Source organism: Urocitellus parryii, chromosome 8, assembly GCF_045843805.1.
Source record: "Urocitellus parryii isolate mUroPar1 chromosome 8, mUroPar1.hap1, whole genome shotgun sequence".
Classification (NCBI taxonomy): Eukaryota; Metazoa; Chordata; class Mammalia; order Rodentia; family Sciuridae; genus Urocitellus; species Urocitellus parryii.
In genome coordinates, this window is record NC_135538.1 from 53,593,837 (window position 1) to 53,612,874 (window position 19,038).

Consider the following 19,038-nt stretch of genomic DNA (forward strand, 5'->3'; position numbering starts at 1 on the left):
TTTTTTCGCGAACGTGGTGTCCTCCGCCCCCTTCCCAGTCAGGGTCGGAAGGAGGGAGCAAGACGGAACATAAATCTTCCAACAGGTCGGGAAGTGCCAAGTCTCCCGGGCTGCCAGAAAACCCGGACCAGCACGTTCATCACCTCCTCGCTCCCGCTGCTGCCATCTTGACAGTTTCCCCCTTCCCTCAAGTCCTTTAAAAACACTAGCGGGAGAGAAGGGGGGCGCGCACACCGAGTCACGGGGAGGGAAAAGGGAAGAGCCTGGCCCAGCTCGGAAGCAGATCCGGAGTCACCGGGAAGGCGGCCGCCCCGCTGCACAGCTCCGGCGCCTACCTCGGTTCCTTCCCTTTCAGGGACGAGGCGGGAGGACGCACAATCCCGCGCAGGTCCGGGGCCAGGCGAGGAGAGGACGTGCAACCCTGGAGAAGGAGAGGCGCTCGGGCCACCGCTGCAGCCCGCCCAAGGAACCGCCTGTCAGCCTGCGCGCCGCCGCCTTCCACATTCCTCCTCCTCCCTTCCACGAGCAGGGCGGCCGCGGCAGCAGCACAAAGTTATAGACACACGCAGGGAGCCTCAACCTAGAATGACGGCGAGCGGGCGGGTGGATCCCCGCCCAGGGGGAGGGTTGGGGCGGGGGCCCAAGTGTGCTGGTGTGCGTGCGTGTGTGAGTGCGCGTGTGTGCTCGCGCGCGCCTGCGCGGCCAGGCTCCGCGGGGCTGCGGGCGTGGGTGTCAGGGCGCGCGCAGCCGGCCAGAACTCGGCGGGCTCCAGCAGCAGTCCCCGCTGGGCTCCTCCTCCCTCCAGGAGCCTCACGGACAACAAAGCACAGCGCTAGCAGGGGAGAGGGAGGGACCCAGATCCCCAAACCCTCCTCTGAGCGCCGTAACGCGGCCTCCCAGACTCTGGGCGCCCCGTTCGGGCATCTGGGGTCCCCGGCCTGCGCGTCCGCCCACCAGGCTGTGAGCACCCCCTAGTATCCGATTCTCCTTTAGAACCCGACACTAGTAACACCTTAGATAAGATGCTGATCACAGATGGCAAGGGTTACCTAGGCGTGGAAATACTAACCCGCCAAGATGTTGGTGCCTGCAAGACTTCGATAAGCTGATTCCCTCAGATTTGATTAAGCACCAAAAGGTGTGCACTGAGTCCCCTTACCTTGGACACTCGACCACAATCGTTTTTCACTTTTTATGGATTTCTTGGCAAACAAGGGAGAAGAGTAACTTAGTACAAGCACTTTATTCCTCAGTCCTAAACGCAAGACCAGATACCGCACAATTTAAAGTGGGAAACAATTTTATTCTAATCTGTAAAAATGACACCAAAAACAGTTAACTGCATTTCTGACTTTTTAAAGAAATGTGCCTTTAGGTTTAAAAAAAAATCATCTTCGCTAGTCCTTAGGATGCGTGCTCCAAATCATTCATTAGTATCCTAAAGAATGTACTACATGCAATATGTACACCAAAAGTCTAGCCACTTTGGTTCATAAATACTCTTTAAAATAAAACCTAAGTCATTGGAGATATTCCAGAGTCTAGGAGCGGGCTCCGCAACATTGCCCTATACACAAAAAGATCCAGCAGCGCAGCGTAAGCAGGAGTCCGCCCACCAAGCTAACTCCGGGCTCCGGGCTTTGCCCAAGGCCTGCCACTCAAGTGACGCGAGGCCCCGCCCCTGCACCAAGCTAGTTCGACGCGTACAAACAGATGATGTCATTGTCTCCACACGCGCGTGACCCCGGAGCTCTGCGCCGCGTCTCCATTCGCTGCGCCGCTTACTCGTCAAGCCACGCTGTGCGCTGACTGGCTACAGGCACCAGTCTCCAGGCCCCAGACGCCCCTCTCCGCCCCCAACCCCCGCCCCCCCCAGCAAATAATAAACAATCGAGTAAAATTCGAAAGGAGGAAGGAGGGGAAGGAGGAGAGAAAGAGGGCGCTCCAGAAGGAGTCCTTCGCGTGCGGACGGCAGGAGGATTAAAAGGAGGGACGAGGGAGAACCGGAGAGGAAAGGAGAGGGCAGACCTGGGAAGGCAGGTCCCGCTGCGGTGAGCAACACAGTCGGAGGAGGAAACTTAGCGTTCCGTGCACGCCCGGCGCTAGGGCCCGGGGGCAGCGGGCTCCGGCCTCGGGGCTGGAGGCGGGGCCAGGCCGGCTGAGGGGGCGGGGACGAGGTATTACCGGCGCTGGGGGGCGGAGCCAGAAGACACGTGCGGGAGGAGGGGTGCGCGCTCCGCAGCGGCTCACCCAGGGCGCGCGGCCCGGGTGGCCGCGCGCGCTTGTTTACCAGCGCACGTGGGTGTTATTTTTAAATAGAATGTGGGGCTGGCTGCGCTGCAGAGTGGCGGGCGCTTGGGGCCGCCGGCGTTGGCTGGGGGACGCGGCGGGGCCAGCGTGGCGGCCTTTCCTAGCACTACTGCAGAGGCGGTAATGCTGTCCCTAAGGCGCGCTGTCTGCGTAGCCGGCAGACCCGGACCGGGAGCCTGACTGCTAGTTTCGGGCTCTGCGCGAACCGCCGCAGAATCGGCGGGTGGTAGTCGCCGCACGCAGCCTCTTTTCTCCCTGGTTCGCCATCTGCTTCGGCACTGAAGGAATAAAGCCGCCAGTTTGTCCTTGCTCTGGAAGCCGCGCCTGGCCGGGCCTCGCGGCGGCGGCCCAGAAATTACCACGTACACACTCGGTGGCACACACATCTTGGCCGCAAGGTGGACTCTCAGCACCCTGCGTGGTCTGTGCCCTAGCTCCCTTGCTCGAGTATCTATCCTCAGTCCACGTGTGCAGATCTGGAGACGTAGGGCTCTGCCTGTATACAAATAGGCTTCGACTTCGGGTTGTTTCTGGAAAGGGAAGTTTAGGGAAAGGGAACCCTGTGCTTCCTGGGATTGCTCCTTCGCCTGAGGATGCTCTTCTCTTCTTATGGGCCTGAGAATCCCTGAGTTTGAATTTGATTCACAGCCTGGCAGTGTAGATGGTGGTGTATGACCACAACACAGCTTCAGGTGCCAATGCTAAAAGCTTATTACCCAGAGTCTGATGTTCAGCTTTACATCAAATACCAGGAGGCTAGATCACCCAGGGCTTCACGTTGCATGCAGTGAAAAATCCAAAGAATTTTCACTTGATAGTTTTAAATACAGGATGCTATTATAAAAAAAAACCACTCTTGTTCCTCTATAAATCTAAGCAATCCTTTGTCATTATAGTGCAGACCTGCAGAAGTAGAAAGAATGTGTTTACACTGGCTGGGCTCTCAGCCATTAGAATTTTCACTATAAACATGTTGAGTGTTCATTTACAGAATGCATATCCCAAGGGCATTCCAAAAAGGGTGTGTATGTGTGTGTGTGTTAAAGAGTCAGTGGATGCACTAAGAACATTGTGACCCTCAGAGTGAGGAATGGGGGACAGGACATAATAAAGCCATTTACCGCACAGACATAAGAAATACTTTAAATATTTTAAGAGTTTGAAAGCAGCTCAGAACAAATCAAGAGGTCATACATATACTGTTGGTTAAGCATCAAATGAATTGATCAAAAAACTTAAGATGGCAGTGACTATAAATATTTAGCTTTGCTAGTTGTGCATGTCACCCCAAAGAATTTACCCTGGTAATTTATCCCTATGGGTAAACTGAGAACACAGAGATTGAATCTCATATTTTTCCCTTTTAGCCTTAAATTTTTGACCTTTGCCTTCCCTTTGTAGGCCTCACCGGTCTTTTTCTATTTCTTCCCACCTTTCTTAGTCTCTAAACTTTATTATTATATGAAAGTTCAGTAAGTTATGGTTATTGAGAAAGAATGCTAGCATTACCTTTTAGGTAGAATTTTTGGTCAAAACTTTCCCTTCTAAACAATTTTATATCCTATTTATTTCTGCAAAATGATTTAAGGTGGCAGTGGTTTGCTACACTTTGTAAATTCAGTCACTGGAGGTATTCAAAACTTTCACCAGATAAAGCTGAGAACCTTTACCTTTAGTTGTGAGGGTGGTTGGTAGTGAAAGACGTTGGGGTTCTTCCTCTGAAAGATTGCAACTCAGTACCTGTGTGCCAGCCCAGTCAGTTCGCCTTGCATCTAAGCCAGTAGGGGCCTCCCTCTGACTCCAAAGCCCAAATATTAAGGACCAAGTACACTGCTCTGTTTCCCCTTGGAGTGGCTCCTGTGTCTATATCAATAGATTATGACCAGCTGGAAAGAAATGAGGATCCTCAACACGCAGGTCTACTGCTCCTCCCCAATCTATACACGCTCATCAGTCTATTTTTCTGTTTCCTGTCTCCTCTACAGACCAGTCACATGGAAAACTTCTTTGTTGAACACCATGTACCAAAGTACAGAGTGAGCTTTGGCTTGTCTTTTGGGGTGTCATTCCAGGCAAGTTTCATCACCACCCTCTCCAAGAGAGTCTGGAACTCTGGTCCTCTCTCTTCCCCTTTGCAGACGTCAAGCATGACAAGCCCTGGAAAGTCTATCCAGGTTGTAAGGATGACTGCTGTGGTTCATTTGGACAGAGTGTTTGTATATTTGGGGGGAGGGGGAATAGAAGAAGTAAGTGAACCCCAAAATGTGAATGTTTACCTGAAATTGAACTGGGTAGACAAGAAATTGGTAAGAATTTTGTTTTGGTATTATAAGGTTATGATGATAGTTAACCTTTGTTTGTCCCCTAATGTGTTTCAGACCCTGAATGGAGCACTTTAAGACTTGCATCATTTAAGCCTCACAGAGGCCTTGTGAGGTAGGTTCAATGACATGGAGTATAAGAACAGATTCTAAGGTTATGTCAGATTCCCCCACTTACCAGCTATGTGACCTTGGAAGTGTTATTTAACCATTGAGTCCCAGTTCCTCACCCATAAAATGAGACTTAGGCCTTCTAGGATTGTTGGAAGAATTGGGTTAAATGAGGTTATGGATCTAAAGCATTTAGGATTAGAATAGTACTGAACTAAGGAACCTTTTAAAAATAGTGCTGCCCAAGAGCTATGTTGAACCAATTGAATTAGCATTTCTGAAGGTAGGGTCTGACACTGACATATTTTCAATTGCTAAAGGAATCAGAGGCACAGACTGTAGAGACCACAGATATAGGGGCCCTCTCTGACTCATACTCCAGTGTCTGCCCTCAGCTCTGGCTGATTTGTTCCTACTAAAAATGAGGAACAAATGAGCTCTTCACTTCACCTCTACATCATCAGGCCCTCTTCCCTCATTTATGCCTCCTGCCTGATCTCTGGGTGTTTATTTGACTTAGCCACCCTAACTTGTACCTTCTACTCTTCAGTGGCATGTTGGAGGTCTTTCCAATTCATGAGAGGCACCTTTTCTCATCCCTTGTAGTTTGCAGTAGAGTATTATGGGCATATTTATTCCACAGAAAGTGGCCAATGCTAACAACTAAATTTGCGTGCCTTTCTTTCTTTTCTTTTTTTTCTTTTGGGGGGGTGGGGTGGGGACAGGGAGAGGGTTACTGGGGATTGAACTCAGGAGCATTCAACCACTGAGCTACATCCCCAACCCTGTTTTGTATTTTAGAGACAGGGTCTCTCTGAGTTGCTTAGGACATTGCCGTTGCTGAGGCAGCTTTGATCCTTCTAACTCAGGATTATAGGTGTGCTCTACTAAGCTGGCTCCTGCCTTTCTTTAAATATTTAGTTAGTTAGTTAGTTGCAGGTGGACACACTACATTTACTTTATTTATTTATTTTTATGTGGTGCTAGGGATCGAACCCAGGGCCTTGAATGTGCTAGGCAAGTACTCTACCGCTGAGCCACAGCCCCAGCCCTCCTGCCTTTCTTTATGCTTTCCTGTTTCTTCATTCTTGGGGACAGTTAACCAGCATACCCTTACCCCTACTCCACTGAGCTACTATCTTACATTCTGAGGAAGATTTGTTTTGAATAAACCACTGATATAGGGGGTCTATTCAAATAGAAAGGGAAGGACAACAGTGGAGCATAGTGGCACACACCTGTAATTCCAGCAACACAAGAGGCTAAGGCAGGATTGCAAGTTCAAAGCCAGCCTCAGCAACATAGGAGGCCCTTTCTCAGATTTCTTATCTTTCTTTCTTTTTTTTTTTTTTTTTTTTTTTAAAGGGGTCTGAGAATGTGGTACAGTGGTAAAGTACCCTTGGGTCAAATCCCCAGTAACAAAAAGAAAAATAAAGTGAAGGACAACAGAAGCACTTGACTTCTTTTACCAATTGATTATGCATTGTTTAACCTTGATGTTATGGTTTAGATGTGGTGTCTCCCAAAAGCTCACATGTAAGACAATGCAAGAAGGTTCCATGGAAAAATGATTAGGTTGTAAGAGTCTTAACCCAATCAGTGAATCAATCCCCTGATAAGGATTAACTGAGTGGTAACTGAAGTGGTAGGGTGTGGCAGGAGGCTGTGGGAATTGGGGCATGGCTTGGGGGTATGTATTTGTATCTAGCAAGTGGAGACCTCTCTCTGATCATCATGTGTGCTGCTTCCCTCCACCACACTCTTCCACCATGATGTTTTGCCTCACCTCGAGCCCTAAGGAATGGAGTCTGCTGTCTATGGATTGAAACCTCTTAATCATGAACCCTCAAATAAACTTTTTCCTCCTCTACGGTTGTTCTGATCAGGTCCTTAGTCAGAGCAGCAAAATAGCTGACTAATATACTTGGTTTTAAAGTACTTGAGTTGAATACAGTGGAGTAAGTATGTGCTTTTGCAAATACAAACTTGATGAAAACTAAATCTGATAAACAGAAAAAGAAGAGAAAAAGAAACACATAAAAAATGCACACACAAAAACTAAAGCTGGATAAAACTTTTTTAATTTTTAAAAATCAGTCATTGAGCTAGCAAGAAAATTACAGACCAAAAAGAAAACTAAGGTGGAACTCCTGGATAGTGAACAGGCTCCTAAAACATCTTTCAAACAACTGTGTCCTTGAGTGTCCACTTTGACCAGTGTGCAGGATCTAAGAGACATAAGATATATCCTTAGGCATCTCTTAGATCAGAAGAATAACAACTTTCCCATAAAACTGGTACTCTAAAGGGCCAAGGTCAAGAGGAAAATAAAATTAACTTGCTTTGCTGAAGAGGATCACAGAAAAATTCACCTCTCTTGATGCTTATGGGGGATGAAGAATATAAAAAAGATATTCTTTGATAATTCATGACTATGAAGTGGTCTTCATATAAGATTTTGACCCAAATTCATGATACCATGGGATTATTGAATAAACTTCACGAGTCTCAGTTTATGGCCCTCTAAGCAAATGTCAGAAACAGACAAATCCATTCTGAAGGAGTATCTTGAACCTAGGCTCCAAAGAAATCCCCCACATGAAATTTCAAGAACAGATGCTCATAATCAAAAACACAAAACAGGGCTGGGGTTGTGGCTCAGTGGTAGAGTGCTTGCCTAGCATGTGTGAGGCACTGGGTTCGATTCTCAGAACTGCATATAAATAAAATTAAGTCCATTGACAACTAAAAAAAAATATTTTAAAAAAAAACAAGGAAGCAAAGCTCCATGTAAGGATAGACAGAAACAAAAGGCAAGGTCAGACCTACATAGTGGGTATGGGAATAAACAGAAAGACAAGTTTGAAAATGCAAGAAAGGAACTATTGCACCCTTTAAAAAATAAACTTTTGAATTATTTTTTAAAACTCAGTATTAAAATCCAAGTACTTATTGTTTTTGTTGTTGTTTTTGTTTTTCTCTAACCTTTTTCTTCCCAACTAGATTTTAGGTCCTTGAAGAGAGAGGGGCCAGGCTTAACATGTTATAGATTATTGTTGCCAGTTGAAGGAAGTACTCAATTCTTTTGAAAACCAGAAGTAATAGTGAGAGTTTGTGACAACGTTTTTAAAATGTAAATTTTTTTAAAAAAAAAATCCTATGGTAAGATGCAGAAGACATGAAGTCAGAATGAATGCAGTGCTGCCAGCTGACTGGCTTCCCGCACAGGGCATTAGCTTCGTCAGTGGTCCCTCTAGTCCATTTCTCACCTTGAGAACACTTGTGAAGTGAGCATGTGTCCACATCCGCTTGTTAGAAAATCTATTCAAAATGCCTTGCAATTACTTAAATACAAGTTACTTTCAAACACTGATGTGGCATTTTAAAAAAATCGAGGCCATATGGAAACGTTCATTACCCTTGCGTCTTACTGGGGCAATTAGGCACATGTGCTAATGTGTAAAGTTTTCTGGAATAGTTTGTTACTGAAGCCCCCCCTAGCGTAAAAGGGCTCAAGGGACATTAAATCTGATTATTGCCCCTCCCACACCACACCTTGAAATGAAGTAAACCTGTGAAACAGAAGGGTAATAGGGAAAAAACAAAAAGTTTGACCAAGTTTGAAAACGTGATGTGAACATCATTTTAAAATTCTCAAACTAGCAAAATGTGAGGCTCCTGTATATGATCCAGAAAATTCTAGCATGGAAATATATGGAAGAGAACTGCCAAAGTCACTATGAAGATGGTAAATTTGAGTTTGAATGCTTCTCATTCGGGATGGTTCAAACATCTCAGAAGAAAGTTTTTCCTTTGCTAAAGGAACTTGTCTCACAGTTCTAGTCCTGGTGGAGCCCACCGAAGAAAGGGTCCTGGAGTGTTAATGGGACAGGTTTTGTGTGTCCTTCCCTACCCACCCTAAGAGATGGCATTCAAGGTGTCAGGCCTCAAAACTCTTCCTGGTCTGCAGTTGGATTTACTCTGCTCAGAAGGTAGCTCTTCGGGTGTTAGAAAGGACTCCCCCTCACTCCTTCCCTACTCCCTTTAATATCATGTCTCTTGGCCCTCTTGTGCTCGTTTCTGGAGAGACAGCTGAAGCCTCAAAATGGGTGACAGAATCACAAAGGGAGACACGTGAGGAGGAAGTGTCAAGGCCTCCAAACAGGAGTTGTCCGATGACAGCCTAACACCTGACCCTCACAAGCTCACACAGCTGAGTCCTTTTGCAGTTCCACTGCTCAAGTGGATCATCTGAAGGCCTGTTTTAAACATCTGAAATAACTTTTTGTAAAAGCCTTATATTTGAAATGAATAATGAAGTCAAATGAATAATTCCAAATTGAACGTAATCCTTGGTGCCCCTTGGCCTGTTGAGGGAACCCACCAAATCTAGTTAATTTGGGTCAAGTCTTCCTGCTTGCCACAGAGAGTGAAACTCCTCTTGGAATTTGTGGGAATTTTGCCTACCAGTAAAAAGAAGAGATGGCCCTTTCTTTCTACTTGTTGTGCAATAAAAATATGTTGCTGAAGAGGGAGTAGGTTGTCATGACACTTATGACCAAAAGGGTCCATGTGAATATATAAGGCGTCTAGAAAGAAGAGGGGTTGTGGCCTAAACAGGCTGGCCTTTCTCTGGTAGACAGCAACAGAGAGAAGGGCTTAATGGAAAGATAAGTGACCTCAGAACCACTGGTGGCAGGTTGGCAGTCCCCCACATCTGATAACTCTGGGTTAAGTGACACAGTCAACTTCCTATTCCTTTACCTGCTACATAAACAATCAGACTGATTTTGGGGGAAAGCTCTGGCAAAAGAATTCTGGGAGGTCCATTCTGAACGAGAGAGCCATTCTGAAAGAGGTGGCCATTTTGGCACCCCACCCCACCCATTTTGTTGATACTATCAACAAAATGTTTGTTCCAAAATAATTGATCCCCAAGTGAATAACTGGAATTGTATTCCTTTCTCAAAAGCAAAAAAAAAAAAAAATGTCCAAATGTGTTTTAAGTTAGTCCCTCTCTACTTTTTCACAGTTGTGTATGCTGATATTTAAATTGGCCTTGTCAAAATTCATATATGGCTGTTGCTTAACTTCTGCATTTGACATACTCAGAAAATGAGAACATTAGGCGGCTTGGAAAATTTCTTCCAGAAGTCCTTAATGTTGTGATCACAGAAGGACCATGCTGCACCAACATAACAAACATGTTTCTCTTGTTATGCGGGGTTTCTTCTAAACCCTCCTTTAACTACTTTACCTGATTTCATTTACTGCTTGGAAACCCACTTCTCTTTCAGCCTCAGCCTTGGGGCTTCCCTAGGTCCTAGGGCAGTAGGATCTTCCCTCTCTTACTCTGAGCTACTTGAGGGCAAAGGCTGAATTAAGATATATGAGGGGCTGGGGTTGTGGCTCAGTGGTGGAGCCACTAGTATGCATGCCTAGTGTGCATGAGGCACTGGGTTCAATCTCCAGCACCATATAAAAAATACTAAATAAAATAAAGGTGTCCTGTCCATCTACAACTAAAAATATTTTTTTAAAAAAATATATGGAGCCTGGGAAGGAAAAGTTCACATCTTTTTTTTTTTTTTTTTTTTTTTTTTTACAGAGAAAAGGTCATTGTATGCATAAAGTTTATATTAAACATTTTTTATGACAAACAACAATAAGCATTATAAATTACAAACCTATTACAAAAATATTTTTACATCAAAATTATGTAGACATCATTTAATTATTATGTAATATTGTTACAAAAGCAATTCTAAGTGAAGTAACCATTAGCAATGAGAAATGAGAAAACTGTCTTAAGACTAGGGAATATAACCCAGTGGCAGAGTGCTAGCCTAATGCATGTGGCCCTGGTTTAGATCCCTAGTGACCACCAACCCCATACTTAGGATTTTTACATAATTTTGAAATCTTTATGGCATATGGCTCTCCAGAAGGCACTAGTGCTGAGGATTAAACCCAGGGCCTTGTGCATGTCAGGCAAATACTCTACCATTCAGCTACATCCCCAGTGACCCCCTTGATTTTTAAAGTAGTAAATAGAAAATCTTGAAACAATGACTCATCCTCTGAAATTCCTTTAGAGAGAAATAATAAAATTCTATTCAGAAATGCCTACAAAAACCTAAAAGTTCACATCTTAATTCTTTTTTAAAAAAAGCATTATTGAAGGCCCAGGTCAGGCATCAGGGGGGAGAGAGAGCCAGATGACAGGAATGGCTGTTGTCTTGTACTCTGCTTCTAATCTTTACTCACCCAACACTCTTGACCTTTCTGAGTCTCGGTTTCCTTCTCCATTGACTAGAAAGGCGGAACCTGAGGAGCACAGAAGCCAGTGCTAGCATTCATCTGTGGCTTAGTTAATTTCTTCAACAAGAACTTACCAATGGGCTGGGGCTGTGGTTCAGTGGTAAAGCTCTTGCCTAGCACATGTGAGGCACTAGGTTTGATCCTCAGCACCACCTAAAAATAAATAAATAAAGTTATTATGTCCATCTACAACTAAAAATAAAAATTAAAAAAAAAAACTTATCAAACACCTTCTGTGTGTTCCCATTTATAAGCAAGACTCCTCGCCCCTACCATTGGTGGATAAAACACCGTAGAGCTGTTTTTATGTTCCTATGTTTACACATTTGTGGGTGTTCCTTTTTCTTCAAGGTGTAGCTATTTCTAACCACTACATTTAGGTCTTTTTTGGGAAGGGCCATCTTTGCTGTTTTCCTACCAGACTGGAAGCTCAGTGAGGTCAGGGATTGTGTCTAACTAGTCTTTGTAATCTCCAGCATATAGCCGGCACTGAGTAAATGTGAAAGGAAGGAAAGGCAAGAGTGAGGGACTGATCCGTGGAATATCCTCATACCTGTGATATTTCTGGGTACAGACCACAGTGAAGTCCCTGTCCACAGAGAGTGCCAATGGTAGCAGGCTCTGACCTTTCATGGAATCAGCAAATCATTGGAGCTATCGAAAATTACATTAATTTTATTGAAGCCTTTTGCAGGTACCTAATGTAATTATGGCCCTGATAAAAGCTGCCAAGTGCTCCTGAGTGCAAAGGAGAGAAGATATTTTAACGAAGTTACTAGACTCATTTGGCTTCTCATCCTGGAAAATCTACTGCTCTGGGGGACCATCATTTCTGCTGAGCTGGCATTGCTATGAGGCGACCGCTTTCTGTTGGTTTTTCTTCGTGATTTAGAGGTACTCATCAGGAAGATCTCATTTTCTTTACCTGGGCCCAGCTCTGGGTTCTGCTAAACTTCCTGGTAACCTGTGATTTGTTATGGATATGTCCTACTTACATTTTCTTCCCATAGTTACGACCACATACCTCAAGTATAAAAATTTTTCTTTGTTCAATTGCCTGTGATTAGTCAGGTGCCCTCTCTCGCTCACATAACAGCTCCCTCCTAAAAAGAAGCCTTGGACTGTTTGTTAGCCTGCCCCTGGGGGGTTCGGGTAGGAAACAGACACTTCCTCTCTGACTAACCTTAGTCTGGTCCCTGGCTGGGCTTGGAAGGTAGATCAGGCTGCTGATTTATTTTTTCTTTACTACTTCCCTCTAAGTTATCCAGGGAAAGAGGACTAATTTCTAGATAGAGAGATGAAATCTGGTTTTCAAAGTGCTGGAAGGATCTAAAATAGCTGGATGGATTCCTTCAGGCTGTTTCTGTCTACAAAGCTTGTATTTCTCAAGGAGCAGGGAGAGATTGAATTGAGGTCCTAAGGTAGGAGAGTGGGCCCATTATCTCACTTCTGACCCCTTTCCCCTCTCCCAGTCCCCACCAGGGCTCACTACAGTAGCTGGTGGCATGTCAGGCTGCCAAACCAATCATAATCCTCTTCTTCCTTGTCCTCAGTTATTTAGCAAGCCTTCCAGAGGTGACTCTGTGGGGAGGGGACTTCCAAGATCAAATCATAGCCTGCTTCCCCCAGAACATCTCAGTGGCCCAGTGGGGTGCTAATGTCAAAGCTGTGACATTAAGACCTGTGTAGGCCCATTTTAAAAATGGTAGACTTCTTAGGGGAAGGCATAGGTCAGCTTTTTTTCCTTCTGGGTTGATTGGAGCCGTCACAGCCTGCCAATGTCCTCTAAACATTGCCTGAAATGAAAAACAGTATCTTGTGAACCCCTGTGTTAGTATTTTTGAATGGTACCTAGGGGCCTTTAAAAATATGTTGTCATGGAACTTTTCTCTGCCAATGTATGATAAAGTAGAAACACACACACACAAAAGTAGAACCGCAAGTTTGGGAAGAGTGTGGGTACCTTTTAATGTCAAAGAGGGCCTGCACAAAGATTTGACAAAAAATACCAGGAGATATATTTTATCTGACTGTTGATTATCCCCATTCCTGTACCCCTGGCTTCCTTTTCCTTGGGGATGAGGCCGAGGAAAAATGCCGACACTTTCTCAGCGAGGAAATTCTGCCTTAGTGGATAATGGGCTCGACGTCTTTGCACTCTGCTTCACCAGCCTGTAACTGTTGTCACAGGAAGGATTCAGTTTGGGGATTAAACATCCCTTTTTAATAAGAGATGTGCTACATAATAAAGTTCTTAACATTTATTCTGGGTTTTATAACCAGCATCACCTCCCTCATTTTAATCTTGTATAACTTTGAAAAATTCAGTAGTTGCTGAAAAGTTAGTTGTCTTGAGGATGAGGCTCAAGGTTGGAGGATTTTTCTCCTGAAAGGATAAAATTTTAGCACTATCTTGGGAGGTGAAACTTGGGCCTGCCAATGGAGGCCTCAGTTAGTATTTGTACCATTGTTTTGCCTGTGTGACAAAATCTGTAGTTAACCAGGGTGGATTGGTCTACCCTGCAACCTGAGTCAAATAGTATCCTAAGACTCCCTGTACCCCTGGCCACTGCCAGACTTCTTGGAAGCATCCTGGATGCTGTCTGACATCCATCTCTACAGGGGTCACTGTGGATCATCATTAACTCCTTTACTGTGGTTTCCCTATTCTTGCTACAGCCAGCTGCGGTTGTCACTTACAAAATGGCATGTTTTCAGGATGTCCCTGTGTACATTCAGCCACACAGTGGGAGCTATCAGCTTCTCCACCAGCCAGCCAGCAGCTGGGCTGCACATTGGTGGCAGCCTTCTCCTTCCACAGTGGACCTCCACCAGCACCTCCCTTGTCCCAGAGTCATTCGGTACCCTGATGTATCTTCACTTTCATTCTCTGTCCCCAGTTCCCTTCATTTGAGCCTCCAGACTTTCTCCGGGTCTCATTTTAGAAAATACTAAAGAAGGCCGAGTTTTTAAGCCAGCTTGTCTACTTTGCCCAATAGTCTATGGGAGGCTATGGGTACAGATTGGGCCTGTACCCAGAGCACCAGATTCCTTGAGAAAACTCCTAGTTGAGATCTGAGCCCTCTGCCTCCTTCTCCAGTACTTTCATCCTAGTAAGTAGTGTGTCCTACAGTTCATTTTCATTTTTACTTCCAGTGGTCTTGTGTGAGGTTTTGGGAGGGACAGGATAAGAACAGAAAGGCCTTCAGTCAAGTCTCAAGAAGAATCTCCTCTAATTCTAAGAAAACACCTACAGGGCCCCAGTTACTTTGCTCATCTCACAGCTCAAGTTGCCAAGGAATACTAAGGATATATGTGAGAGAGGATGAAATTACTCACTAAAGGAGAAAGCAGCCCAAACTGGCTATCAGCTGGCCAGACAGCTCCCAGAAGGTTCTACTGCAACACTCAGATACCCTCAGAAGAAGGTGAAATTCAACACAAAGAATTTGGAAGAAAGTCTCTCACTTCCACTTGATGATGTAAAAGTCTCTTCAGGTCAGAATGAATACTTGACCCTCACCTGTACTGAGCCTGTGAGGCTCACCCCTATTTCCAGATGAGAGAGCAAGTTGGAGAGGGTCAGGCTTGGTCAGAACAAGGCTGAGATCTCAGCTATATCTCCTAATTCCACCTCTGTTCCTCCCAGAATCCTCCCTTTCCCAAGAAAGGCCTTTACCACCTCTTGCACCTGTCATGGGGCAACTTTTTCAGAATGTAACTCAGTTGGTGTTGCTGTCCTACTTCACTGGGAAAATGGTGTCAGAAGTAGAAGCGCGTTTAAACCTTACTCCAAGGTCCGCAGCCACAGGGATACCAGGTATCTCATGTGTGCCCAGGAGGTCGGGAGTGGGGCTGGGGCTCAGACACACCATCAATCTTCCTAGAAAAACCCCTCAGTCTGCAGTACTCTGGGTGCTGTACTCACCCCTTGCTCTCTGTATCACAGTGAGGCAGGTCATATCAGAGCCTGGCTTTTGCCAGCAGAGCAGAGACAGAGGGAGAGAGGAAGAGGCAGAATCAAGGTACCCCTTCCTTCACTATCAAACATCCCAACATCTACTTGCTTTTGCCAACACCTCTTATTGTTTTAGAGGAAACTCCAGGAAAAAAACAAAGGAAAGAAAAACATTTCTCTACATAGTAACCTACTGAGAAGAGCAAACTGGCCAGGTGCTGGCAGATTGTGTTTTCTTCGAGGTAAAGCAGGGCAGTCCCATACTGAGCTCCGAAGGGCAGGTGTTTGCCAGAATTTGCTGGTCCCCTCCTGCCATCTTGTGGCTGAGAGCTGCCATACATGCAAATTCCAATCTGTATTTGAGAGAGGGGGAGAAGAAAGGAAGTGGGAAGGATGAGAGGCAAGAAAAAAAGAAGGAGAAGGAAAGAAAATGTCAAACATCTGTTCCTGTAGCTTCAGGACATGTTCTTCCTTAGGCACCTTTACACTCAGTTCAACTGCAGATAATGGTAGACAGGAGTCCAAGACACAGCAGTTCCACCAACATTTTGTGGGGCACCATTTGGATGGATGTTGGACATTGCACTAAGGGTTGGACTGCAAAATGTGTGCTCAAAAGATCTCCTGCCCAATGCTCCAAAGAAATTCATCAATAGTCACTTTAGAGTATACTTTTTATTATCCTAAAAAACAAGCTACTGTTTTTCACACTCAAACTTGCCCTTCTCTAGGTAGCAGTGGCTCCAATGATTTGCCCACCATTTTTTAATGCACACCATGAAGTGAAGGCAGGTTCTTGAACCAAATGTCATTTTGGTTACAAATATAGTATTTAAAGGTCAACTTTTTAAGTGCACATTCACATACAGTTGTAAGAAATACTACAGTGATCTCATGGAAGCTTTACTCAGTTTCCTCCAAAAGCAACATCTTACAAAACTGTAGACATAATATCAACACTGGTACAATCAAGATTCAAAGTGAGGGCCTGGGGATGTGGCTCAAGCGGTAGCGCGCTCGCCTGGCATGCGTGCGGCCCGGGTTCAATCCTCAGCACCACATACAAACAAAGATGTTGTGTCCGCCAAAAACTAAAAAAAACAAATATTAAAATTCTCTCTTAAAAAAAAAAAAGATTCAAAGCAAGTCCATCACAAGGACCCCAACCCTCTTGTTCTTTTATAACTGCACCTATTTCCCTCCCACCCACCCACCCCTTATGTCCCTAACCCCTGGCAACCACTGAGCTATTCTCCATTTCTCTAATTTATCATTTCAAGAATGTTACATAAATGGAATTTTATAGTATGTCACTTTGAGAAGTGTTTTTTTTTCATTTTTTTTTTTTTGGTTGTAGTTGGACACAATATCTTCACTTTATTTATTTATTTTTATGTGGTGCTGAGGATGGAACCCAGGGGCTCTCACATGCTAGGCCAGTGCTCTACTGCTGAGCCACAACCCCAGCCCCCCCCACCCAGAAGTGGCTTTTTCTACTAATTCTCTGGAGACACAGCCAAGTTGTGTGAATCAATAGTTTGGTCCCTTTTGTTGCTGTGTATATTCCACAGTGTGGATGTTCCACCCTTTGTTTAACCATTTACCCACTGAAGGATGCTTAGCTTGATTGTAGATTTTGATCGTTACCTGTGAAGCTTCTATGAACATTGATGTACAGGCTTTTTTATGAAAACAAGCTATTTCTGTGGCATAAGCACATGGAAGTACAATTCTGAGTCATATGCTAGCTGTGTGTGTAGTTTTTTGTTTGTTTATTTGTTTGTTTTTTGGTACTAGAAATTGAACTCAGGGGCACTCGATCACTGAGCCACATCCCCAGCCCAATTTTGCATTTTATTTAGAGAAAGGGTCTCACTGAGTTGCTTAGCACCTCACTTTTGCTGAGGCTAACTTTGAACTCTCAATCCTCCTGCCTCAGCCTCCTGAGCCCCTGCGGCCCAGCCCTTTTCTAAAGATTATTTTGCATTTTAAAACAGTCTCCTGTCTCCTGTCTCACGGGCCAAGGAAAGGGCTCCTCTCCAGAGGGATGGGCTGGCTGAGAAATATAAGCTAAGAAAAGTAGTACTACTAAATAACCACAGGACACAGAAATATAGTTTCAGAGTGGGGTCAGTGATGGGCCAAGCTGACCAGAAGGGTATAGCTTCTGACAAAAAACAGAGCCCGTGCCCAGTTTATTTATATGGGAACAGATCAAAGAGGTTCAATAGAAAGTTCTTCACCAAAATAGAATAGAGGTGGGGGCAGGTAGGCTGCTCAGTTCCTAAAGGGTCACGCCCATCTCCGGTGCTGCATGGGACCTCTTGACAGAACTGAGGGGGAGTTCACATGTAATGGGTGATCTTAATAGTGGGAGTGCCACTATAAGTTCCCAAATACCAGCTCTGCTCCCTCATTGGCTTCAATGCTGAAAAGGTCCTCACACGTTTCACGAGTGGCTTCCTGCAAGGTAGGGCCTTGCTAAGCTGCTGAGGCTGGCCTTGGATTTGTGATCTTGCTGCCTGAGCCTCCAGAGTCTCTGGGATTACAGGCATGTACCAGCATGCCCAGGTCCAGGATTGGTCTGGAGTTTTGAAGTTTGTATGGGTGTGAGGTAGAGGTTCATCTGAAGTCCATTTGCTCCAGCACCACTTCTTGGAAGGCCTGTCCTTCCCCACAACATTGCCTTTATACCTTTCTCAGAAATTAGTGGGGCATTACTTGTGTGGGCCTCTTTCTCATTTCTGTTTTCTGTTCCATAATCTCCGTGACTGTCCTTCCACCAAACCCCACAGTCTTGATTATTATGGTCCTAAGTCTTAAAATTGAGCAGAATGATTCCTCCCACTTTATTCTTATTTTCAAAATCCCTTCAGTTTATCTCACTTTTCATTTGCTTTTCCACATAAAATTTAGAATAATTTTATCTAGATTTATAAAAGATCTTGCTGGCTTTTCATAAAAACTGCATTAACCCATTATATCCTATGGTCATATACATACATATCACCTATAAAAAACAAATTGAGCAACAAATATATAGTCATTTTGAAATATATGGTATGTTTTTAGAGTACTATTCTTCTGAGAGAAGTTCTAGATGAATTATTAGACCTTAAAAAATACACATACCATGCACACCTCTATAGTATATAAACTCTAGATTATGATTTGTAACCTATCTTAATGTACCTGTGTCAATTTTGTGGAAAATTTCAAAGAATTGAAAACTTGGGATTTAGTGGGTTAAACTAGCATATCAATTTGGGGAGAATTATCACCCATGAATGTGATAAGTGCATTTACTTAGCTCTCTGATCATCACATTTTTTGTAGTTTTCAGCATGCAATTCCTGTGCATGTTGTTAGATTTGGACAAAAGTATTTTTTTGTTAGCATTTGTAAAGTGTTTTGTACTCTTAATTTTAGTGCTCATGTGTTCATTGCTAATGTGTGAAAATATAATTGACTTTTGCATGTTTATTTTGTATCTTTTGACCTTTCTGAACTTTATTAGTTTACCAACTTTTTCTTTGGAATTTGCAAATAAGAATAGTTTTATTTTTCTACTTCTTCCTTCCTAATCTATTTGCCTTTTATTTCCTTTCCTTGCTTTATTTCACCAGCTAGAACTTCCAGTACTATGTTGAATTAAAGTCATGAAAATGGACATCCTTGCCTTCTTCTGAAGTTTAGAGTAAAACTTTTAGTCTTTCCCCATTAGACATAGTGCTAACTCTAAGTTTGTTTCCTTCACACAACTGGAGTGACTCTGCACCATGTACAGCCAGAGGAACGAGAAGTTGTGCTCCATTTGTATACAATGTGTCAAAATGCATTCTACTGTAAAATTAATTAATTTTTTAAAAAATTATTAGGTACCAATACAAGGTACAACACAGACGAACTTTGAAAACATAATGCTTTGTGATAAAAGCCAGATACAAAAAGCTTCACTGTATGATGCTATGTACTGTATATGAAATGTTCAGAATAAACAAATCTATACAGAAAAAG

General features: G+C 44.1%; 1 protein-coding gene and 1 long non-coding RNA gene across 9 annotated transcripts in view; one reads left to right on the forward strand and one right to left on the reverse strand.

Moving 5' to 3' along the window:
- The window catches only part of Foxo3 (forkhead box O3), a 121,220-nt gene extending 119,070 nt beyond the window's left edge, over positions 1–2,150 (reverse strand). Inside the window, exon 1 of one of the 2 annotated variants that reach the window (XM_026389675.2) lies at positions 2,029–2,150. The gene's annotated coding sequence lies outside the window, so the exon portion shown is untranslated. Of the gene's footprint in view, positions 1–335; positions 650–2,028 lie in introns of those variants that run through there. The other variant, XM_026389674.2, reaches the window with a different exon arrangement.
- Positions 1,896–18,720, forward strand: LOC113183388 (uncharacterized). Of its 7 annotated transcripts, none has more exons than XR_003300868.2 (4): positions 1,896–2,051; positions 4,296–4,484; positions 4,689–4,746; positions 18,648–18,720. It is a non-coding gene; the product is annotated as an uncharacterized LOC113183388 (long non-coding RNA). The 7 variants fall into 7 exon arrangements; XR_013344214.1 differs by having other exon boundaries at positions 4,296–4,382; XR_013344212.1 differs by lacking the exon at positions 18,648–18,720 and adding an exon at positions 11,748–11,914 and having other exon boundaries at positions 4,296–4,382.
- Positions 18,721–19,038: the final 318 nt, after the last annotated feature.